At 38.6% G+C, this 26346-nt stretch overlaps 1 long non-coding RNA gene across 1 annotated transcript; it reads right to left on the bottom strand.

Annotated features, from left to right (window-relative positions):
- Positions 1–1102: 1102 nt before the first annotated feature.
- LOC122148578 lies at positions 1103–25465 on the bottom strand. Its single transcript, XR_006162465.1, has 3 exons — positions 24742–25465; positions 15652–15809; positions 1103–1598 (listed from the first exon to the last, which is right to left on the bottom strand). It is a non-coding gene; the product is annotated as an uncharacterized LOC122148578 (long non-coding RNA).
- Between the last annotated feature and the right edge of the window lie 881 nt (positions 25466–26346).

Raw genomic sequence — 26346 nt, 5'->3', positions numbered from 1 at the left:
AGGTCTGCTAACTCAAAACAGGATGTATTCCAGAACTGGATAAAGGCTGACGGGATCGTTCCACTACACGGTCGGTCCAGGGGGCTTTTATTCAGAGGAAAATTGGGCTGTTTTATTCTGTCTGTTTGTTGGTGAATTGGCTGGCTGGCTGGCTCTGAGAGGCTGAGACGATTAAGGTGATGTCGTGCTTTTTCTGGTGAAAGTGCTCTCTACTGCGCTGCTTGTGTCAGTCTGACATTTTCTCGATGGGGGTAAAAGAGTGCCTAGGAGGAGGGCTTCGTCTCTTCAGCAGCATACTGATAATTGCTTTCTGGTCAATTTTACATAACCAGGCTAGACAGAGAGTAAGGTATAAATGTATAGACTCTTTGTTTTGCTCCCTTTTTCTCTTTCTTTTGCCTTGCATGGGAAGGAAAAATCCATTCACACCGTCTACAAGTCTAGGGCCATGAGTACTTCTCCAAGGACAATTTTAATGCTCTTAGATCAGAAGATTTAATGGAGTTTTAGCTGCATTTCATTTATATATCAATTTTGTCACAGAAGGTTTCTTAAAATTTTTCAGAAGAAAAACAATTAAAATACATAAAAATCACAGATTTTCGGAGTAGAAAGGCTGAAAATTAATGGTAATGGCACAGCTCAGAACATTTGGTCTGGAAAGAACTAGATGAGAAATGTTCAGAAAATACTTTAAGACATTTATAATATTACAAAAGATTTCTAAATCAAATAAATTATGTTCTTTTAATATTTCTATTTATTTAAGAAACCTTAAAAATATTAAGCAGCAGAACAAATTTCAACATGGATAATAATAAGAAATGTTTCTTAAGCACAAACTTGGCATATTAGAATGAGTTCTGAAGGGATCATGTGACACCAGCATATAATGGCCACTGTAAATTCAGCATTGCCATCACAGGAATAAATTATATTTTTAAATATATTTGAGTAGAACAGACCAATTATTTTAAATTGTAAAGATATTTCACAGTATTACTAATTTAAATTATTTTAAATTGTTTTGATATTTAGTATTATTATTGTTTTAATTTTATTAATTTTATTATTTTTTAATACATTTGTGATGTTTCTTGCTTTAAACATTAAGCTGTGTTTAACCCTAAAAACCTGCCTAAGAAAAACATCACAATACACACACTAAACACCACACAAACATATGCAGACAAGAACTGAAAATGTCTGGATACTGACAAGGTGTGAGACTGCAACTCCAAAACACCTGCCGGACAAACAATGGAGGACAGAGAAAATGAACACAAAAACTGCTGGGCATTTGGATGGGTGACCTCCTGAGCATTGAAAATATATTATTATTATTAATGCAATTCTGTTTGCTGCTAATAGCAAAAATGACACACTTCACCTTTAAACTCTGGGAATACAAACACTGTAAGAGAAACTGGGCTTCTTGGTTTTGGTTCTGCAGTAGTTTCTGGGTCTGGACCGGTTCTCCAACTGCAGCATCTGTTCTTTTGCAGCATCAAGACATGACTTCAGGTTTGGCCCCTCCACCTGCAGCCTCTTCAGGTCCATCTGTAACCTGTCCACTTCCTGCTTCAGACAAGCACACTCTGAAAAAGAATACATTTATTAAAGTGGTCAGAGAGAGGAATCTCTGGTTCCTTGCGTTTTGCATTATATATATATATATATATATATATATATATATTAATATATATATTATATATATATATATATATATATATATATATACTGTATATATCATATTTAACGTGCAGTATTCCAGAGAATAATTCAAATGGAGAAAAATGTACAATAAATACAAGATGTCCAAGCGTACAAATCTTTTGACCTACTGGAGAGACAATGAGTTCACTGAGGTGCAGGGTAATCCAGTCAGCATGGTTCCCACCCTCTAAAGCAGACAGTATAATGACACAGTAAACAGGCCATTCGTATGGATGCTGGTAGGCTAGTTTCAGACTATTTTGGGGCAGAGCTTAAGTACATAAACACAGTGGGCTAAAATGTTTGGAAGCCACACTTAAAAACCATTACTATTATCAGTAGTATTGTTATTATAATACCAAATATTTTTTTTAATGAGATTTAAATCTGGCCACATAATCATTCTACAACTGATCCCTGAACCAAACTTCAGTAGATTTGGATACATACATTGAAATGCATGAACTGAAGCTTGATGATCATTGAACTTTACAACAGAAGATGAATGAAATCAATCAAGTGTCCTAATATGTTTTGCCGCCACTGGATCACAGATAAAAGTATGACTTAATCTGATTTACCTCACATACGTTATCATCCCATCACTTTAAGTACATTTTTATGATGAAATTGTGAATCCTTGGAGATCCATCTACATAAAGTGAGACAAGACTGAAACACATAAGAAATCAGTCATCCCAGACGGTAAAATGTGTAATGCTAAAAAATCTCTTACAAGTTCTTGTGCATGGCGTAACAAAGATAACAACAAAGCAAATTATCTGATGGATGAGAAAATACCAGAGAACATTTAACAACAGCAGTGGGTGCAGTAATTCACGTCAACAACACAGACCAATGAAGTGCTTGAACATAAAAAGAGCAGAAAACAGAGAGAGAGAGGGAGAGGCTAAGTCTCTGCCTGCTGACTGATGTATTTCGGGTCATGGGGCGGTTACCATCAGCTCTGCTGTATTTGGTCCCAAACCTGTCTCATGCACATGAATACACATTCAAACACATTCAAACCCTACCTGTCTCTCTCAGCTGACTAAGCACCTGAACAGCAGCTGCTAGTGCTGACCCAGCCTGGGTTAGGGTTCAATGAACAATTTGGAAAATGTGTGTGTGTGTGTGTGTGTGTGTGTGTGTGTGTGTGTGTGTGTATAGGGGGTGCAATATAAAGTCCTGCCCAATGTTAATGTCTGAACTTGCTTTTTGGTTTTCCCAGGCTGTATGACACGTCTGTACCAAAGAATACTGAATACTGCCTATACAATTTTGAAAATTAAAGTATAATTTACTTTGCTATCTAGCACCAAACTGTAACCAAGTACTTAAGACTGGAAGGGAGATCAAATGTAAAAGTTTAAGATTTGGTCATTGATCGAGCACTAATCTGAAGATTCAGTGGTACAGTATATGACTGGTGCAGTATGTGGACAAGTTAAATCTTGTTGAAGTCTGATGCATTTGCTCTGGCTCAAACCACGGCAGATGTTGTGTGCACCTCAAAGGCACTGGGAGGCATTTATACTATGAACTTAGCTGCACTATTCTCTACAGACAACAGGCAACAGTGTGGAGAAATATCAGCCCAACTTGCAAGAATCCTCAGTGAAAATAATTAGTTTGCTGAACTTTGTTTACTCATTCTATTTGATAAACAATTTACTATCAGTTAAAGGGAAAGTTCACGCAAAAATAACAGTTCTGTCATTATTGTTTTTGGACATTAAATGTGTCTTTTGTAGAATTTTAAACCTACATATAAAGTGAATTTTTATGATAGCAGTAACTGTAAGTGGACTATTGTAATAGGTAAATAAAATGTAAGCTAGTAGGCTACAGTACTAATTACTAAGCTCAAATGGGTTAATGTGTGTTTCTTATAGCAGTTAAAATGTAGTCATTTTCTTTATTATTTATTTTCATTTTTAATTCAGTGATTTTAACTTTTAATTTAGTTATTTTAATTCTTTAAAGAGCAATTTTAGATCATAATGTTCTAATGTTATGCTTTCTGTTCTGCGAACTATAAAAGGTACAGCTTTAATAAAATAAGAGAGAAAGGCTTCATGGCTAGAAATTGTTAAAAAAAAAAATAATAATAATAATAATAATAGTATGTGAGACAGTGGTAATATCATTATGTTCCTATTGGTCAGTAGAGGAGCTTAGCTTTGCCTGACAATTAGCCTGCTTTAGACCTGGTTAGTTTCCCAGCATTTCCGTCAGACACTTAAAAACAACTGGCCAATCAAAACGCACTGGATAGCTGGCCAATCAGAGCACACCTCGCTTTTCAGACTGATGCGCTTTGTAAAAATCGATGCGTTTCAGAAGGCGGCACATAGAGGAGAAACAATAATGTACCTTATGTGGAAAATAATGTGTTTTTTGAACCTTAAACCGCATAAACACATTTCATTTCACCAAATACACAAAATAATCTTCTTTTTAGCAACATCATATGACCCCTTTAATATACACATACACACTCACTGACCACTTTATTAGGTCCACCTTGCTAGTACCAGGTTGGACCCCCTTTTGCCTTCAGAACTGCCTTAATTCTTCATGGCATAGATTCAACAAGGTGTTGGAAACATTCCTCAGAGATTTTGGTCCATATTGACATGATAGCATCACGCAGTTGCTGCAGATTTGTTGGCTGCACATCCATGATACGAATCTCCTGTTCCACCACATCCCAAAGCTGCTCTATTGGATTGATATCTGGTGACTGTGGAGGCTATTTGAGTAAAATTAACTCATTGTCATGTTCAAGAAACCAGTCTGAAATGATTTGAGCTTTTGATTTGTGACATGGTGCATTATCCTGCTGGAAGTAGCCATCAGAAATGGGTACACTCTAGTGATAAAGGGACGGACATGGTCAGCAACAATACTCAGGTAGGCTGCGGCATTTAATCGATGCTCAGTTGGTACTAAGGGGTCCAAAGTGTGCCAAGAAAATATCCCCCACACCATTACACCACCACCAGCATCCATGCTTTCATGTTCTTTATGCCAAATTCTGACCCTACCATCTGAATGTTGCAGCAGAGATCGAGACTAATCAGACCAGGCAACGTTTTTCCAATCTTCTATTGTCCAATTTTGGTGAGGCTGTGCGAATTGTAGCCCCTGTTTCCTGCTTCAGGGTTCGACATGTTGTGCGTTCAGAGATGGTATTCTGCATACCTTGATTGTAATGAGTGGTTATTTGAGTTACTGTTGCCTTTCTATCATCTCTAACCAGTCTGCCCATTCTCCTTTGACATCAAGGCATTTTCATCTGCACAACTGCTGCTCACTGGATATTTTCTCTTTTTCGGACCATTCTCTGTGAACCCTAGAGATGGTTGTGGGTGAAAATCCCAGTAGATCAGCAGTTTTTGAAATACTCAGACCAGCCCGTCTGGCACCAACAACCATTCCACGTTCAAAGTCACTTAAATCCCCTTTCTTCCCCATTCTGATGCTCAGTTCGAACTTCAGCAAGTCGTCTTCATCACATCTAGATGCCTAAATGATCTGAGTTGCTCCCATTTGATTGGCTGATTAGCAATTTGTGTTACCAAACAATTGAACAGGCATACCTAATAAAGTGGCCGGTGAGTGAGTGTGTGTGTGTGTGTGTTTGTGTGTATGTATAAATATATATATATATATATATATATATATATATATATATATATATATATATATATATTATATATATATATATATATATTTATTTATTTATTTGTGTGTGTGTATACCCTAGTATATACAGAGAACTTAAGCTCATAAGCTTTGCCTGTTTTGCAGATCCACTGGTTCAAAAAGTTCCAGTTTGGTCTCACTACCTCAGAAAACATTCTTTCAGAACTGCACGGGTTTATCCAAATTCATTTTAGCATACTCAAGTCAGCCTTTTATGTTCTTCTTGTTCAAGAGTAACGTTCAGCAAGGTGACTTTCCATGAAGGCCATTAGTATTCCCTGACCAGTTAATGATGCTAAAAGTTAAATGCTAAAAGTTCTAACTTGTTGAAAACTTTTTTCAAATATTAATATGCAGTGGAGTTTTATTAAAATACGTTAACTATTTCTTGACATCAAAATTAATTCAAATTCATTTCAGTTTAAAAAAGCAAAAAAAAAAAAAAAAAAAACTGCATTGTATCAGTGAACAACTGATTAATGTATTCATGTAAATTAATGTAATTTTGAAATCAATAAATCAGAAAAAAAACCTAATGACTCATATGTAACTTTAATGCTTAGCTTCAACTGCTTTCTCTGAATATTATATTTTAACAACGTCCCTACCATCAAACCTACTCCTTTAGTATGAACTAATGGTTAGCATGAAGCTAGCAGCAGTGGAAAACAACATACAAATTAGACTATTCTGTGCATCTTTTTTCTGACTGTCTTCCTCTGTTCCTACTTTTCTGCTCTCATCTCATATCCCCACCTCATGTCTCATTACTGTGGAAAGCAGACAGACAGGTAGCAGCGCATAATTGTTGCACCCACACCCATGTCGGTTTGGCCCTTACCCACGCATTTCTGCACATAAACAAGCTGTCTTTTCGAGCAGAGCAAAATCTACAACTACACAAATATGGTAGAGTCCTGTATTTCAGCCTGAGCCCGATGAGGTCCAACTTATTTACACCCCTAGAGCCGGGCTTCGGGACAATTTTCACGTCATACTGTAGCTCAGATGTGGGATGGCACACATTTATCTAGGTTAAACATTTAAACTAACATTGTGATATGTTTTTTTTTTTTTATCAACTTTTTATTTTTTATATTAACAAAACAACATCCATCCAAACCAACAAACAAACAGGGAAAGGGGAGCAACAAACACATTATCAATAATTTACAATTTGAAAGAGAGAGAAAAGAAAAAAAAATAAATTGGTCATTCCTTTACATAGTCCAAAATGTCAGAAGAAAAACATTGCCATGCATCAATAGTCCCAGGTTTAGCTCCGTTAATTTGTGCCATCGTACATTCACAGGCCACTATCCCAAGGAGGCTATGAATCCAGTTTTTGCACACATGTGTGGAGTAAACCAGTTTTGTATTATGAAAGTGAAAGTGACGTGACATACAGCCAAGTATGGTGACCCATACTCAGAATTCGTGCTCTGCATTTAACACATCCAAAGTGCACACACAAAACAGTGAACACAAACACACCGTGAACTCACACCCAGAGCAGTGGGCAGCCATTTATGCTGCGGCACCCGGGGAGCAGTTGGGGGTTCGGTGCCTTGCTCAAGGGCACCTCAGTCATGGTATTGAAGATGGAGAGAGCACTGTAGATTCACTCCCTACACCTACAATTCCTGCTGGCCCCGAGACTCAAAGTCGCAACGCTTGGGTTGCAAGTCCAACACTCTGACCGTTAGGCCACGACTTCCACAACGTCATTGAGAAGACATAAACCTGGATTAGACGTGTAATCAATTTGTAGTAAAAAGGATAAAACAGAATCCATAGGATGTCAACAATTGGACATTCCCAAAACATGTCGAGAAAAGTACCTGATGATACAGTTTTACAGATATGGCAGTAATAGATCGATTGCAGTTTTGTTTTGAACCTCTTCTAAGGAGTTATGTATGCTCTATGGATCACTTTGAAATGGATGACGTTTTTTTTTAAGTTTTTAAAAGTTAAGATTAGATTAGACCACACCCTCTCCCAGTCAACGATAGGTCAAAATTTGTTAATTCACGATTCCATATATGTTTAATAGAAAGAGGCAATAGAAATAGAAAGCATACAATGGAACGAAATGTTGTGTCTCGCAGGACCATGGTGCTACATAAATAAACAACATAAACATACAACACTAGACACAAGAACAATTTTTAAACCTACATAGCTAACTATCTGAAGCGCTAATCTAACTATAGATATACTATAAATAAGTGACTATACATACAAATAACCTAAGACAGACTATACAAGTACTTTACATAATGACTGTGCATGATATTGTGCAAAAGAGGTATTTAAGGTTAAGAAGCAAGTAGTGCAGTATGATTTGTGGTGCATTCACAAGTGAAACGTTTGTTATCTTTTTTTAGTCCTTGTAACATGAAGTGTTTATCCTAAGTGCTCGGAGTCTGGAAAATCGAGTACATGAAACAGTCAACGCATATTATCGGACATGTGACACCCCTTAATAAAACCATTTTGGTCCTCTTTGATTAAAAACTATGAATTACTTTCTCCATGCTAGAGGCAAGAGTTTTAGCATAAACTTTTAGATCACATGGGATGAGTGATACTGGTCTGTAGTTAGAGCAATCTAATGGATCTTTACCCTTTTTAAGAACCAGTGATATCAAGGATGTTTTTTGGTCTGTATGAAATGTACCATGATCAATTGCGAAATTAGTCAAGCATAAGAGTCCCTACCACATCCCATATTTCTAAATATAATTTAGGAGGAAGGCCATCTAAGCCCTGTGACTTGCCCTTCTGAAGGCTTTTTAGTGCTTCATGAAGCTCCTCCAAACTTAACGGGGCCTCCAAAGAGTCTTTATCCATCAGTGTGATCTGAGGTAGTTTAAATAATCCAAATACTCTCTACAAACTAACTCATCAAAGTCAGTTTCGGTTTTATACAGATTTGTGTAAAAATCTTTAAATATGTTGTTAATCATCATAGGATTTGTGGTTACTGATGTATGCCTTAGACTCTCATTCCCTGAGGGCCAATAAGTGGCTAGGTCTCTCCAGTTCGAAATAATATTTTTGCCTCATCCTATGTAAAATAAATTCTGCCTTTGAATGTTAAAGTAAGTCATATTACTCTTTCAAGGAGGACAATCGTGTAGCTTGCTGATCAGAAGAATATTGTTTTTGTAAGTTTTGTAATAATTGAACCTTATTTTCTAATTGTGTAAATTGGCGGGCGTTTGCTTTGGCAAGAGCAGAAGAAAAAGATATACAGAATCCTCGTATTGCACACTTCGTCGTTTCACACAATATGGAGGAAGTTGTGGCCTAATGGTTAGAGAGTCTGACTTCTAACTCTAAGGTTGTGGGTTCAAGTCTCTGGCCGCCAATACTATGACTGAGGTGCCCTTGAGTAAGGCACTGAATCCCCAACTGCTTGAGTTCCAGTCACGCCGACCCTGTCTTCTTCCTTCCACCCTTTGAACCCCCAAAAGCTCTTTCTCTTGGTAGTTGTGGCTGGACTAAAGTCAGGAAAAAAAAGTAGCGTGACATTGTCCTGCGTATATTTCACCGGATACGCCTGTCGAGCACCTTTCAAGCTATTTCTCTTGTCTGTCGGGGTTTTTTCTTGATTCATATAAGAGTTTTTAGTTGGGTCATGTAAATATCGATGTGGGAGCATTTAATTTATGTGTTACAGTTTTTCAGTGATGGGATCCACTTGGAAAGATAAGCTCTGAGGAAGCCAGCTGCATCGAAGCCCTCTGCCCCTTCTGGCAACCCCTACAGTCATATGTCATTTCTCCTGTTCCTATCATCAATGTCCATAATTTTTTTTGGTGAATTGTTCCAGCTGATTTCTTACGTTTGTTACTGTCCTCCTATCCTCACGTGCAGCTGCTTGAACAGAATTGACCCGGTCCCGTGTCTGTTTTGAAGCATCTTTGAATTTTTTCTTTATTGGCGATTGTTCAGTCTCCCTTTTCCAATCGTCCTTGACTGCTGGGGTACTCATAGTGGGCTAAGTAAAGAGTGTTCCAAATTTACTGACAGGATATATATAATTTCCGACAAAGTGAATAGAGCAAAGGACTATGCGTGCATTGTTGCCGAAGGGTCACGTGATCTCCACTGATATATGTTTGAAGTGTTTTGATATCTACAGTGCCATGCTAAAAGTTTGGAAACCCCTTGCAGAATCTGTGAAAATGTGAATAATTTTAACAAAATAAGAGAGATCATACAAAAGAAAAAGTCCACAAGAAAAAAAAAATAGTTGACATTATTAAAATAACCCCGTTCAAAAGTTTGGGAACCCTTGGTTCTTAATACTGTGTGTGGTTACCTGGATGATCCACAACTTTTCGTTGTTGTTGTTTTTTGTGATAGTTGTTCATGAGTCCCTTGATTGTTCTGAACAGTTAAACACTGTTCTTCACAAAAATCCTCCAGGTCCTGCAGATTCTTCAGTTTTCCAGCATCTTTTGCATATTGCAAAAATAACCACTTTGCCATTAATAACAAAACTGAACTATTTTAATGGCTGCAACAGCAGCTGTGTAATTGGGGAGAGAGAGAAAAGACACGTGCTCCAGTCGGATTCGGGCCAAGAATTCTGATAAGCTGTCAAACAGGGCTAGGACCTAGATTTAAGGCTTGTGCAGGGCTCTAGCATATGTCATCCAAGAGTGCTTTCCATCAAACTGACTTGAGCAGAGAGTGTATATATAAAAATATGCATGCATTACACGTGTATGCTGAAAGACAGGTATAGAGGAAGACAGGAAAAGCAAAGCCTAAACACTCCTTAGGCTACTGTAAACAAAATACCCATCCGTCGGTTCAAAGGATTCTAGCCTTTTGTGCTCATTCACCTCTCAATGACACACACACTTGCTGGAATTTGGCTTTAAGGAATGTGCAACAGGCAGAAAGAAGGTGGTTTCAAATTTTTGTTTGTGGGGAGGAGGCACACACCCCATGGGGTGAGTGAGAGGTTAACTCACCCTACGGCACACAAATAATTTTGCATGTCAATGTATGAACTGAACAAACACATTTAAACATGCAAAAACTTTTAACATATGCACCAACATGCAAGTCACAACAGAGCCGATCTGTAAAAACTGAAAAATATTGATACTTGCCCACACTGCAAAGCTCTATTCTCTCTCTTTAGGTGTGGTCATATAAAATTTTGATGAAATTTTGCAGGTCTCAGGAATTATGTGTCTTGGTGAGGAGCTTGCGGGTTCAGTGCTCAATACATAGTTTGCAGGTCTCAGGAATTATGTGTCTTGGTGAGGTTTCCACTGTCGGGCTTAAAGCGGGCGTGCTAGTGCGTGCCAGGGTCAGTTGCGTTTCCACTGTCACTTCCGGGGCTTGATCGTGCCTCGTCGGGGCTTCCTCGGGGCCAACGGCCAGGGTTTTTTGGCCCGACACAAACCTTGGGCCAAAGCGGGCCAGCTGGGGCTAGAGGAGTGGTTATGAACAAAGGCGGAGTTTCTTCTCGTCTGGAGAGTGTCAGCAAAGATAACAACCATAACATCAACATTAAAAACTTTTAAAAAATAAGCTGAGCTCAAAACTCACTTTCAGTCAGCAGCGAGTGTTTGAAATAACGCGATCCGATGTGGATTATAATCATCATAAAAGGCAAAAATATTTATAAGCGATGTAAAAGACTATGCACGCTAAACATTAACGTTAGGCTAGCATAATAAATGGTAAATGCAACCACTTGGAGAAATCAGACGTCAGCCTCTTATTCTCTATCACAATTGTGTATTTATTTAGTAACATATTTTATCTGTCATAAGTCTCGTCTCGAGAGTTTAGCTCCGCGTAGTATGTCATTAAAATATAATAATGATTTTTGTTCAGGAGCTTTTATAAAACTAGAGTTATTATCATTCATTCTAAATGTGACGTAAATAGGCACTGTGGCTAACACAATAAACACAAACAGTCTCGACTGAATAAGCAGGCTATTTTCATAAGCGTTAGAAATAAATAAATAAAATAGAAATACATTTATTTCTGTGTGATTAATTTTGAGTCCTGATAAACTGATTCAGTATGCTCAATGTATCACTTATAGTAAAACATCGATGCTTTTGAATTTGAATATTTAACAAAGCATGCAAACAAAAGGCCACTGTTATCGTGTTCGTTTTGTGATCGCGCTAGTTCTTGTGACTTATTTCTTAGTTTTCTGATAACTTCTCTTTGTTGGTGAAACAATGGGGTTGCATGACGTTGTTCCTGAGAGGCGTGTAAAGGGCGGGTTTTAGTGATGTGCAGCGGAGCTTCTGGCCCGACTGTGGAAACGCTGCACTATTCTGACCTCGGTGCTACTGGCCCGAGGCTATTAGCCCCGCCCGGCCCGTTTTAAGCCCTGGCTCGCACTGGCCTGACAGTGGAAATGCGGCTAATGTGCTTGTGAGAATTTCCAATGAGAATGGGATAAGGGACAAGCGTCTGCATCTCTCGGTTCGGGTCCTGCTGCTGCGGAGGCACAGCGAAGACTCAGATTGTGGAATTCGCAGGTTGAGCTTGCAGAAAAGTTTGAAAAGGGTATGAACTTTTGAAAGCTTCCGTTTCGAGCTTGAGGGTTCTGCTGGATCCACACACTCTTTCTCTTGGGTTGCCGGATCCCACATCTAGTGAGAGTCAGGGTGTGGATGGTGATGGTGATGGTAATGATAGTGTGAGCACTGAATCCTCCCAACCTAACTTCAGTTCCTCATTTGGGGAAATGCTGGGAGAAATGGCAAGCGCCACTAAGAGGCTTGATTTAGTCTGTTCACGTGAAAGGCAGATTCCCCGGCCATGGTGGATTAGAAGAGCGCTATCTGGCCGGTCAAAACCTAGCCCCTACCTAGTTCTCCCCTTTTTCCCGTCCTCCACAAGCAGTTAGTGAGATCATGGGACAGACCACATTTGGCTTGGCTGCATCTTTTTCAGCATGTGTATTATGCTAATGTTGAGGGTGCAGCTGTTTGTGGATACGTGAAGATGCCCACCGGTGGAGTGGACACTCGTGAGCATTCTCTCCTGGGGGGAGACTTCTTTTAAGATTCCTGCTCTGCCATCCAGACCACTTCAGGGCGCATCTGGATGGCAGGGTGTATGTGACAGCAGGTCAAGCTGGTGGAGCCTTGCACACAGCTTACCAAGCTTACTCAGAGGGATTGTCTCCTGAGACAGCTGAGGAACTGCGGCGCACCACAGACTTGGATCTTCACGCCACTAAGCAATGGTGGCTTCAGAGGGGCATTTGTGGTTAAATCCCATGGATATCGGGAGAGAGGCAAAAGCCTTTCTTCTTGATGCTCCGCTGTTACCTTCCGGGTTTTTCGGCACCTCCACTGAAGCAGTGGTCGAGAAGTTCAGGGAGGTAAAAGAGCAGTGTGCTGCCTTTCAGGATGTTCATTCCCTGCCTCCCAAGTCTTCCTCTAATCCTGTCGATCTGAGGATAATTGACAGGATCAAAAGACTAGCGTGGTCACTCGCAGTCCTCCTTTCTTTAGGAGTTGGGTCCTGAGGCAGGCGAGTGCTAATAGACACTGCTTACATTGGGCTTGAGGCTGGACTAATGTTGTTGTTATGTGTTTCGGTTGTTGGCGAACCATTGACTGAAGGTCCGGTATCTCCCTTGTGATGTAGGCTTTTTTCAAGTACTCTGTGGTTAGGCTGCCCTCCATCAGGGTTTTCAAGTAGGCAGCCCCCTGAGCCTCTTCTAGCCATCTCCCCTTGAGATATTTAATAGATGGTCTTCTTCCTCTATCTCTTAAGCTTAGTCAGTTAGTAGGGGTGGGCTGCAAAACTACAGTAACACAGTAATACTGTAAACTATTATTACAATTTAAACTTTTCAGCAGCCGTTACTCCAGTTCTCAGTGTCACATGGTCCTTCAGAAATCGTTCTAATATGCTGATATGAAAAAAATAAATAAATAAATAAAAAATCGTATTACAGTTAATTTTTTTTTTTTTCTAACAAGCATTTACCAATATTAAAATACTTTCTTTCTTAACTTTTAACACAGCAACACACATACATCACACAATTAGCCAAATAGTTAATTTTCTGGCCAAAATTTTGTTAAATAAATACAAACCCTATATTTTAAAATGCTGAATACCTTTTTCTACATATGCTAAGTCTATCAAAACACAGCAAAACCGATTCAAAATCGAGTCATTCAGTAAAAACATTAGCACTACTTTTCCATCCAACAAGAAAATATAGTCAATCATAGCACAGGGACTGTCAAAATACTAACAGTTGATGGCTTTACAAAAACTGCATTAATGGTCATGTTTCAGTTGTACCTGCATATAGACAATATCAAAATCCATTGTTTTTTGTAATTTAGTTACCTTCAACTGAAACCCATTTTACATTTTTAAGTGTTGAATGTGTTCACTCTTTGCAACATACTGTCTAAAACTGAATGAGTCATTCCTTTATAGAATAAACAGTAGAAAAAATAGGGTCCCCTAAGCAACAATTCAGTTGCAACCTTGATTGAAACTGCTTTCCAGTGGGTTGTGGTTGGATGTGGTTGGTGCCCCCATGGTAGCTGATGCCAGTGATCAACAAATATTCCAACATGCATGGCCTTTAGTTACTATTCAAGATCGTTTCTGTCACAGAATGAAAAAAGAAAAAACGGTAATTGTGACTTTTTTTCTCACATTTGGACTTCTATTCTTGGAATTGCGACTTTACATCTTGCAATTTAGACTTTATCAGAATTCTGAGATAAATTCACAATTGCACGAAAAAAAAAAAAAGGTTAGAAATGTCAGATAAAAAGTAACAATTACCCTTTACCCTTTATATTCCATGGCAGAAATAAGCTTTCATAGGTTCCACATGTATAAGGGGAAAACAAACAAACAAGCATAAAATGCACAGTCCTGCACACATTCCTCTCCTTCTCCCTTTTTCTGATCCAACTATTCCTCTCCCTCTCCCAGGGAATATTTTTTTTCCCTCTCTGATTCTTTGTGTTGTTCTGCATCCAAAAAAACAATTCAACAAGGTCTTTTTTGTTGATGGAAAGAGCATCAACATCTATTCCTCCAACTGAGACTGGAATCAGCTATTTCTAAATATTTCTGTGATCTGTTACTTAAAAAATGTTTATCAGTTGTTGCAATATTTTATATAGCGACAATTTTTTATATATATATATATACTTTTGAGCTTCTGTTGTTGTAGAAGTAGAAGCTTTATAATATATTTAAAGTTTGAAACATTAGGTCTTCATTTCTGACATTTGTAAATAAGACTAAAAAGAACTTGGGTAAGCTTGTGTGAAAAGAAAATTTAAGTATTTTAGAAACACAGTAACTGACTACATATTGTGAAAACAACAACAACAAAAAAAACACGAATTGTGATAATGGCATGGTCAGAACAGACGGATGATGTGCTAATTGTTTAGAGTTTTGAAAATGTGACTACAGATTGGACAAAAGGATGTTTGCAACTGTAAAAAAAAAAAAACAACAAAAAAAAAAAAAAACTGTATCATCTATGTAGAAAACAGTTGTGCTGCTTAATATATATTTATGTATTTAGTCATTTTTTTCTCAAAAGTGCTGAATAAAAACAATTTATTTAAAAAAAATACATCCTTTTATGAATGAAAGTATAAAAATCTTTACAGAAAAAAATGTGTGACATTCATGCTTTATTTTCTCCTATAAAGGGTTTTAGAATGCTCATGAATTTAAGAAATTTCAGCGCCACAATCCACTGACACTCTCCTCTCTTCCAGCACTTATAGTAAATGTCTCACATCCTTTATTATCATTATATTGCAATTATCTCAGCACAGTGGGTACAGTGTGCCCTACATCTCATAGTCACCGACGTGCACAGAGGCCGAGGGAGAGTGTGTTCCTATTTTAATTTTAGAGCATGACAAGATATATTATGATTGTCATCCTCGCCATGTAGGAGTGTGCTCTGTGCATGAGGCTCAGATTCTGCCTGAGCATGTGTGTAATACACATGCACATACAAACATATGTTTTATAAGTTGTAACAGATGTACAAATCTGAAAGGAGCAAAAAGTTGTTTTCTGAAGCAGGAGAGTTCACAGGACAGAAGCAGTGGTTTTGTGTGTGTCTCTGTGTCTGTGTCTGTTTGTGTGTGTGTGTGTGTGTGTGTGTGTGTGTGTGTGTGTGTGTGTGTGTGTGTGTGTGTGTGTAATTACCTGTATCAGCGCTGATGCAACTCTGCTGCATCAGTGCTTTGCTGTTTTCCCAGGTCTCCAGGAAGTGAGTTAACTGGTTCTTAACAGTCGTCATCTCCCCACGAGACGACTGTAGCAGGGCTAATGCCTCCCTGAGAAGCCACTGCTGTTGCACAAATCTGATGCACACACAGACACAAAGCAAATTATTAAATTCAGTTATTCAGATTCTGATACTGAAGAATGCAATTTTTTTTACACTGCTTTATTTCAAGGGAACAGCACTTTCTCAGTATAATGCCAATTGTGAGATAAACAGAGGTGAGAAGATGAGAAGGAAAGAGAAAAGATGAGTAGAAAAGACAATGTGTAGTACACATTGAGTAGACAAAGACAAGACAGGTAGAGAATTCATTTAATGATTAGGCTCAGTTTGAAGAAATGAGACAAGACGAAAAGTTGAGAAGAGAAGTGAAGAGACCAGAATAGATGAAATGAGATGTTTGAGTTCGTATTGAAATTCATTCAATATTCAATTTCAACGTTATCCAGGAAAAACAAGTGATATAATAAAAATATTTTTCTTTAATAGTGGAATTAATAAGAACAATTGATACTGGTTTAAAAAAATAAATGAAATCACTGTTTATTCACCACTGATTCACTGACTTTTTTGGATATCTTGGTTTTGATCCATTACAATGTCGAGTCCCTGAACACAAATCTCTAAATATTCAAGAACACAGGCATAAGCCTAGATAAATAAACTTTACACTTTATGTGTGGGTGGGATATTTGTACTCCTGTTAATTTTAAGCTGTCTCATTTGTTATGAGTTCACATTTTCATTTAATCTTTGAATAGGTTTAAGGTAAACAAGTTTGGTAAGCAGCTGTTTAAACACTATATAAGCTAGTGTTGTGATGGACAGGATTAGATGAACATGCTCCATTTAGAACTCCATCAATTGTCAGTGTCTCTTTGGGTTTGGCCTCTCATAGTTTCTGGCTGAGTGTCAGCACCATCAGTGGTTAGCCGGGTGATTTAATGAGGTTTGCACATATGAAGTTCTGTGTCAGTTCGGCTGTCCTGCTGCCCTACATCACGCCCCTTTCATTCCCACCAGCATTACATCATCATCATGAGACAGCGGCAGATAAGAGCTGCCAGAAGTCTCTATGTGGATAAACAGGACGCCAAGTACACACACACACACACACACAAACACACACACACAAACACACATGCATGAAATCTCTTCATCGACCACACACCAACCATATGTGTATCCATCCCCCCATTCCAGCTTGTCACCACGTAAACAAACATACACAAGCACACACTCATCCACTTGTATAGGAGTCATGGTAACGGGTAAACATGGCAGTGTTAGAGTCAGACATGGAGACAGACAGACAGTAAAAGAAGAGTGAGAGCAACAGTGGGAGAGAACCATGGGAATTAATTTTTCATAACAAGGGAACAACACTGGGTAAAAAAATGTCTATTGTCAGAGGAGAGGAGACTAAAAGAAGTAAAGAAAATTATAGTATAAAGGCAAAATTAGAAAAACAAGACAGCAAGGGATGGAATTCGATGAGATGAGAAACAAATGGTAAATTAGAAAATTGGAGATGAAACAAGGAAAGAGGAAAAGAGAGACAAGACTATTATACTGTACATATTACAGTATTATATTTTTTTAATTAGATGTTTTGGTAAAAGAGGAAATGAAGCGGAAGAGGAAATTAAAAAAAGAAGATAGGATAGGAGACTAGAAGAGGAGATAAAAGAAGAGGAAATGGGAGCAGAAGGGAGAAGGGGAGATTAGATAAGAAAAGATGATGAAATTAAATATTAATGCTATATACAACAAATTAATACGAGGTTAGATAAGAGGACAGAAGATGATAGGAGAAATTAGATGAGCTGAGAAAAGAATAGGAGATAACATGGCGAGATGAGAGAAGAAAGGAAGAGACAAGAAAAGAAAAGGTGAAACAAGAGGAAAGGAGACAAGATGATAGGAAAATACTAAGAAGAAGCTGAGAAGAGACAAGCTGAGATGAGAAAAGAACAGGAAATGAAAGGCGAGAAAATAGGAGACTAAAAGAAGAGTTAAAATGAGAGGGAAGGAGAGGAAAAGAGAGGAGAGGAAACAAGTCTAGAAAAGATGAACGATAAGAAAAAACATGATGCAAGGAAATTACACAGAATGAGATTAGATGAGAGGAAAGAGAGAAGAAGATAATGGGTTAGATTAGGTGAGAAAAGAAGAAATGAAATGAGAAGAGGAGATGGGAGGTGAAGACGTGAGACAAGATGATGACATGAGATGAGATGAGATAAGGTGAAATGAGAAGAGATGAGACTAAACATGGTCATAAAAGAAGAGGAGAAGTAACAAGTGGAAAGGACACAAGATGATAGCAAAAGAGATGAGATGAGAAGAGACGAGACCCTCACCAGTAAACCGGATAGACCAGTACTACCAACAGCTGTGTGTCGTTCCAGGAAGTCATCTGGCTGTATCAGTTCAACTAGACCGCAGTGCAATGACTGACCCCATTCAGACTGACCCTTCATGCTTTTTGTCTTTTTTTTCTTTATTTTTCCCCACTCCTGCCCTTTCTTTTTTTCTTTATTTTTCCCCACTCCTGCCCTTTCTTTCTTTCTTTCTTTCTTTCTTTCTTTCTTTCTTTCTTTTTTTTCTCATTTCGCTCAATTGTTTCTGAAGTGTGTCTGTGCATCTGGTCAGCTGTTAACCTGCTTTCACCCGGTTCTCAGCATTCTTAGCCTGTCCGGTTTCAAATCTATGACTTCCATCACAACTGTCTTTATAAATCACCTCCCATATCATCATCATAATCGTCATTAAGATTTTCAGCATTCTGGTGCTCTTCAGCTCGCCTAGGGGTGTTCATGGATCAAACAGTTTATGCTTCCTGTCTCATTTGCTGTCATTCCTTTTCTCTTTATGTGAACTGCTGGGGCGTAGTCTATAATCAGGCTATAAAACCTTTTGACCGAACAGACTGCTAGACCTCACGCTACAGTGAACTCGCACTACACACGCACATGCCCCATATGTGAAGCACGCACACTTCACTCCAAAAAATAAATATGCACACACACAAGACATGAATAGGGGCCTTTAAAGAGACGCTAACATTACGGCTTGGGGGTTAAGGAGGGTAGACATCTAAGAATCACACTATTTCATTTATTCTTTGCTCTGATGACTGAGGCAATTCAAAGATGTGAAATCTACTTCATATCTTTGTGAAGCAGAGAATAAAGGGAGCATACTCCAGTGCTCATTATACCGACCTTCAGGGAAAGACTTCTTCACAACAACATGTTTCTATTTCTATTCTGATGAAGATATGAGTAGTGATTTTCAATGCTAAAGGCAACTCCACAATGCTAGGGTGTACGACTATAGAAAACTTTGCTTTGTTTGTGTTTCCTGTGTGGCCAATGAATCACACTCAATATGTGTGAAGAGAAAGTTCGCAATCATAACGTCTAAAGAGAACTTATAAAAAAAAAAAAAAAAAAAAACTGTTCATTGGGGTCTAACAACCCATCTTTTTTATGGAACTCACACTAATGAGCTAACTGAGGATTGAGTGTCTCACTTTTGCCTGTCATCTCCTCTCACATGAGTTTGTGAGGCAGTAATAGCTACACACTGATCCTGCGTCCCAATTTGCATACTTATACTACACCCTTAAACTATCTACTCTTTTCTAGCAGAAGAATAGGCAAGCTTTGGGACATATCACATCACACAGATGCCATAACCGATTCTCTGTCACACAGTTACATGGATCCTGGCACTGTACACTTGCCTGTCAACCATCTTGTCACAGTTAACATTCTCTATACTTCATTTAATTTAACTTTCTACCATAACGGAGAGAGAGAAAAAAATTAGCCATTGATCTGCCAGCCATGGGTCTGTCAAAATTTCGCTACGGTGCGGGAACACGGAGCGAGGAACAAGAAATTTATTCATATTGCAGGGACTCACACATAGCACAAGGAGATGACAATACTGGGCGCTGGACTAAACACAGGGAACACTACTTATACACAGAACATGATAATAGGAATACGAGACACAACTGGGATCAATAGAAATTACACGGGAACACCTGGGATGAAATCAAGATAATCAGGACAGGAACAGGAAACTAACCAAATATGGGCATAGGATAAATAACAGGAAATTCGGGAGGCCAGGGCGGGTCAGGGGACTCAGGAGGCCAGGGCGGAACAGCCTCTGAGGCCGTGGCCCCATCCTCTATGGCTGGAGCCCAACTACCCAAATCCCCCCCGCCCCAAAAAAAAAAAAATTCTTGGGGGAACTAACAGGGTGGAACTTGGGGCCTGGAGCCCTCTCTGGGCTTAACAGGGGATCAGGAGCACTCCGTGGGCTTAACGGGGGATCAGGATAGCGCTAACTTTTGCTGGCACTGGAAGGTGCTCTGGAGCACAATTGCTAATCAGCCAATCACATGGCAGTAACTCAATGCATTTAGACATCTAGATGTGGTGAAGACGACTTGCTGAAGTTCAAACCGAGCATCAGAATGGGGAAGAAAGGGGATTTAAGTGACTTTGAACATGGAATGGTTGTTGGTGCCAGACGGGCTGGTCCGAGTATTTCAAAAAAGATTTTCACGTACAACCATCTCTAGGGTTTACAGAGAATGGTCCGAAAAAGTGAAAATATCCAGTGAGCAGCAGTTGTGTGGACGAAAATGCCTTGTTGATGTCAGAGGTCAGAAGAGAATGGGCAGACTGGTTGGATATGATAGAAAGGCAGCAGTAGCTCAAATAACCACTCGTTACAACAAAATGGGGCAGCTGTGGCCTAATGGTTAGAGAATTGGACTTGTAACCAGAAGGTCGCAGGTTTGAGTCTAGGTGCTGGCAGGCAGGAGGTGGGGGTGAATGAAGTGCCCTTCCACCCTCAATACCCATGGCTGACCTTGAGCAAGGCACTGAACCCCCACTTGCTCCCCGGGCACTGGATATAGCTGCCCACTGCTCCGGGTGTGTGTTCACGGTGTGTTCACTTCTCACTGCTGTTTGTGCACTTGGATGGGTTAAATGCAGAGCACCCATTCTGAGTATGGGTTACCATACTTGGCAAAATGTCATGACTTTCACTTTTTTCACTTTCACTTTCAAAGTATGCAGAATACCATCTCTGAACTCACAACACGTAGAACCCTGAAGCAGATGGGCTACAGCAGCAGACCACACCGGGTGCCGCTCCTGTCAGCTAAGAACAGGAAACTGAGGCCACAATTCGTGCAGGCTCACCAAAATTGGACAATAGAAGATTGGAAAAACGTTGTCTGGTCTGATGAGTCTTGATTTCTGCTGCGACATTTGATGGTAGGATCAGAATTTGGCGTAAAGAACATGAAAGCATGTATCCATCCTGCCTTGTCTCAACAGTTCAGTGGTGGTGGTTTAATGGTGTGGGGGATATTTTCTTGGCACACTTTGGGCCCCTTAGTACCAATTGAGCCTTGTTTAAATGCCACAGCCTACCTGAGCATTGTTGCTGACCATGTCCATCCCTTTATGACTACAGTCTACCCATCTTCTGATGGCTACTTCCAGCAGGATAATGCACCTTGTTACAAAGCTCAAATCATCCGAAGACTGGTTTCTCGAACATGACAATGCGTTCACTTTACTCAAATGGCCTCCACAGTCACCAGATATCAATCCAATAGAGCAGCTTTGGGATGTGGTGGAACAGGAGATTCGCATCATGGATGTGCAGCCGACAAATCTGCAGCAACTGCGTGATGCTATCATGTCATTATGGACCAAAATCTCTGAGGAATGTTTCCAACACCTTGTTGGATCTATGCCACGAAGAATTAAGGCAGTTCTGAAGGCAAAAGGGGATCCAACCCGGTACTAGCAAGGTGGACCTAATAAAGTGGCCAGTGAGTCTGATATATATGTTGATTATTAGTAACTCAAACCCCTTTATCTGAACCTCTCTACTTAACCGCTGGTTGAGCACATTCGCCATGTTTGTATGTATGTTTGTAGTTCTAAACCAAATCCTTCTCCAATATTAGCCGTTAGAGTGTGCACAGATCCACACTTAGAAAATCAGCTGGAAACAGTACACCATCTGGGGACTCTTGGCACACTCTTTTCAACATACTATGCTTTGGGACACACTTATTCTAGTCTCACATACTATTTAGAATGGATAGTATGCACATTGAGACGCAGGTGTATTTTCAATCCTTTTTTTCTGTTTTATAATTGGTGGCAACCAGCGTTAAGGTGCAATACTGCCACCTACTATTTTGGAGTGTCAGCCAGTTACATGCACTGCATTACTTATATTATTGTACGTGTAACATTAACATGATATTAACATTTCATTTTTTGAATATCACTTTTATTTTCAGTATATTCAAACATCCTTAATAGGGTGTTGTGTTGTGGTTGGTTGCAAGGTCATAGCTATGGAGTTTAAGGTGTATTTATAGCATGTTTTTAAGCAGTTGCTAGGGTTTTCTGGGTGACTGCTTACAGGCTCATGTGAAATGATTTCATCCCCAAATCTGATACATGGTTTGATTCATTTTGTCAATGAAAGTTTCACCCATATTAGGCGAAATCTTAAATGGAAAGTTCACCCAAAAATGAAAACTGTCATCACTTACTCATGTCATACCAAACCTGTATGACTTTCTTTTGTCTGTGAAACATAAGAAGATATTTAAAAAAAAATGTTTCAACTGTTTTTGTCCACACAAAAACTGCATTGACTTTCATTGTATGGACGAAGAAAAAAAAAGAGAGAAATTTTACAAGATCTTTTTTTGTGTGTGTGTTCCACAGAAGTGAATTCTTTAGTGATCGACGACAGAATTTTTTTTTTTTTTTGTCTGATTTAAGTAATAGCAAACCTCTTCTCGATAAGTCACATTCATGTCTGTAGTACAAAAGGTGCAAGATAAAGTTATTACATAATGTCTTTTAACATGACTAGTAGCAAGGCTTCAACACGCTGTTCAACACAAAGGATCATAATCTGCTTTGACATATATGTGAAAAATGTTAGATAATATCTCAGAAAGAAGATTTTTACAAGGTTTTTTTTTATGACTGGTAGAAGGGTGGCAATTGCTTTGCAGATTTTTAAAGGGTTGCTGTGTAGTGTAGATTTGAAAGAGGTGCTGTTGGTTGTATTTTATCAAATGAGTAAAAGGAGGGTTTGACAGTTTAAAACCAGTTCTTATTGCTAAAAAAAAAAAAAAAAAAAAAAAAAAATCATTTGAAATGATAAACCTGTGTTTGAGAATACAGACTGTACAGTACATATCAAATGGATTTTTTTTTTTTTTAAGTAATCATTGGCTGAAAAAAATATCACAAATTTCACAAATGGGGTCAAAACTTAATAATCTGAAAGTTGAGTATTGTATTCCAGTGTTTGACAAGAGTGCAACACATCGCTAGTGTTAAAGCTGCACTCCGCAGAGCCCAGAACAGCCAAGAAATACATAGAGTGAGAGAAACATTTTAATCACCATTAAACATTACTATCCTTACCAGCACGGGAACACAGAATCGAACATTTTGTTTTTCAAGGGATACATTTTGATGGGGTGCAAGGTTAGACTGCACCCAGAGCACTTTAATTATTTCTTGAGAAATGTGAAAGGCATCCAGAGAAAGTCAGATGTAATAATAACACCCACTATAGACTACAACGCCACACATTCCTGTATAATGGGTCATGACATATAAGAGAACCCAGGGAAATAAGCTGCTTGTTCTACAGGTGGTGAAATATGATATAATCATTATCGCTGAAAACTCAGTGAATCGCCTGGTAAGACTTTGTGGTCATGGGGTGTGACATTGCGTGTCTTTATGTGCTTGTGTGTGATGCCAGGCCCAGACCGCATATTTTCATTTGAGAGAAAAAATAAATTGTTCACATTTTATTTATTTATTTATTTTCTATTTTATTTTATTTTTTTAAACATTGTACTTTTGTTCTGACAATTATGACTGAGAGATTCCAAAACATGCACAGGTGTCAGCCATCAGCTGAAATAGTCAATTGGGACAAAGAGAAAGAAAACAAACATGAGAGAAGACGAAAAAAAATAAAAAGCAAATTAGAAATGGATTTTCAACTCACTCCAGGCTTTTAACGTCACCTGATGCACACTAATCACAAATAAATGTTTGTCACACATTCCTATACTTAAATACAATCCCCTGCCACACACCTTCCCTGGAAGCGCTATGCCGCAGTATGAACGCTGTATGATGCCATCAAGGCCTTTGTGTGTGCCACTCATACAGATGGTTGGAGAAGATGGAAAAGCCTGTCAGAAAGCTCATGACAGCATTGTCGCCTGCCAGTCAACCAAGACCTCCTTCCTTTCTGTCATTCATGACAGCTTCTCTTCACACCATATGATTATTAACTGTTTACCTCTCATTATTCTTTAATTATTTTTGTTTTAATTAATTGCTATTCATATTCTTTAATGTTTTTGGTAATACAAACCCTATTTTACTATACCAATAAAACATATATACTGCTTCTGACTGGAAGAGAAATGTCAATCATTTTGATTTGTAATTAGACAAGTGTATGATTTATACTACTGCTATAGTCCGGTAATCTGACTGAAATAAGAAATTCAGTTGTCAGACATAACAACAATCTTTTCTGAATAAATATCAAAGGATTTTGAGATTCATTTAGTCTTTTTCTCCACATGCATAATCCCAGTATACAGCTACGCTGAAATCTATTCTGCTCAAATCAACAAAACGCTTGTTCTCCTTTTAGTTCTCCTTCCTTTTTCACTTTGTATTTTTATTTCTCACACTTGCGCCTGCAAACACGCACAAGTGTTCTCACACACGCACACAGTTGTTTCCCATCTGCAGAGCTCTTCCTGTCGTGCCGTGGCTGAGGTGGCTACTGCCGGCACTCCACACACGCACTCAGTCACGACCCAATCAGATCTGCACAATCTGCTGCGCTTGTTCTTTTGTCTCTCTTATGCCATTGTTCCCTGATTTCCTTACCTGAGGTGCAGGCGGCAAGTGCACTCGTTTTCCAGCTCTGTAATTGCTGTCTTCTTCTCCAGCCTCACGCATGACCATGCACAGCTGCAGGTCAAGGGCCTTTGTGCTGGAAAAGAGACAGAGTGAGACAGACACAGAAAGCAGCAATGGCACAATAATTATTATGTTGAGTTTTTTTTTTTTTTTTTTTTTTATGGAACAATATTGTTTGTGTGGAAACATTTCACATGATGATTTTCCAAACATAAAAAGTCTTTCTTTTTCTCTCAATAAAAGTTCAATGGCAGGAGAGCAGTCCAGACACAGAGCAGGAGGGCTGCGTTACTAGCTGTGTGTGTGGAGTGTGTGAGACTAAATGAGAGACAGACTTCTGTAGGGCAGATATACGGTCTGCAGAGTATTATGGGCTTTTGCGGATCTCACACAGACAAGGTCGCTATAGCAACGGGAGAGTACGTACTACGCACCAAGGCTGACTAAATCCCTGACACAAAGGGGTTTATCGAACCTGAGGTAATAGCTGATGTATAAGTGTGATATCACTGGAAGCGTAATTGTCTGTCATTGTGTTTGTGTGTGTCCATTTAAGTGACTAATCCAGGCTTGTGTTTGTGTGCGACAGAACAAGAGCGTGAGAGAGAGAGTTTGAGTGCCATCGTTTGTGTTTGTGCTGGTAAAAGACATGGGTATGAATAAATTTAGGCCTTACGAATATGGCTGCAGATTCACACTATCTGTATGTATGTGTGAGAAATCAGAACGCATGCAGATCTATAAACAATGAATTAGTTTCCTGTTCTATTAGTAGCTGAAACCCAGAAAAAAGCCCCAGTGTTTGTGCACACACTTTATTTTTTTATTTTTATTAATTATGTTGATTAATTAATTAATTTATTTTGCCTTTGGACAGCTTCTGGTGCATGCTGGTGTTGGACAGCTGTTGAATCTTATTTTGTGATCTTGCAATAATTTTTTTCAGTTAATATCCCTCTACTATGATGGAAAATGTTTGAAAAACTAGTTTTTGAGAGAAATTCACTTATCTTCTAATTAAATTGATATCTACTTTAAACTTCTATGGTCTCAAATGGAATTATGATTCAACAAGTCCTTCAATGCTGTTCATCAAAGCATTCTGACTGCTGAGCTGATTCTGTACTCAGCATTCTGTTCTTTGCCTGACAACAAGTTGTTCATCCACAATGAATAACTTCAACATTGATTCAATCTGCATTTAATTGAGCAGACATGTTCTTATAACACCATGAAATTTTTACCAACTCAATGATTCTGTTTTTTTTTTCTTTATTCTTCTCAAAATGTAATTATTTAAAAGGGGGGGTTGTAATGTGATTATTCTTTTCTATACCCACTGTATGTATTTTGTATGTATGTATGTACATATATAAAATGTTTTCAACACAATAATTTGACATGTTTCTTGAGCATCAAATCAGCATATTAGAATGGCTTCTGAAGGATCATATGACACAGAAGACTGGAGAAATGGCTGCTGAAAATTCACCTTTGCCATCATTAAATTGTTTGCTAAATTAGATTTTTTCTTTTTTTAAATAATAATAATAAAATACAAAAATAGTTTTT

This window comes from Cyprinus carpio, chromosome A18 (genome assembly GCF_018340385.1).
Source record: "Cyprinus carpio isolate SPL01 chromosome A18, ASM1834038v1, whole genome shotgun sequence".
Classification (NCBI taxonomy): domain Eukaryota; kingdom Metazoa; phylum Chordata; class Actinopteri; order Cypriniformes; family Cyprinidae; genus Cyprinus; species Cyprinus carpio.
This window is presented reverse-complemented; position numbering and strand designations above follow the sequence as displayed.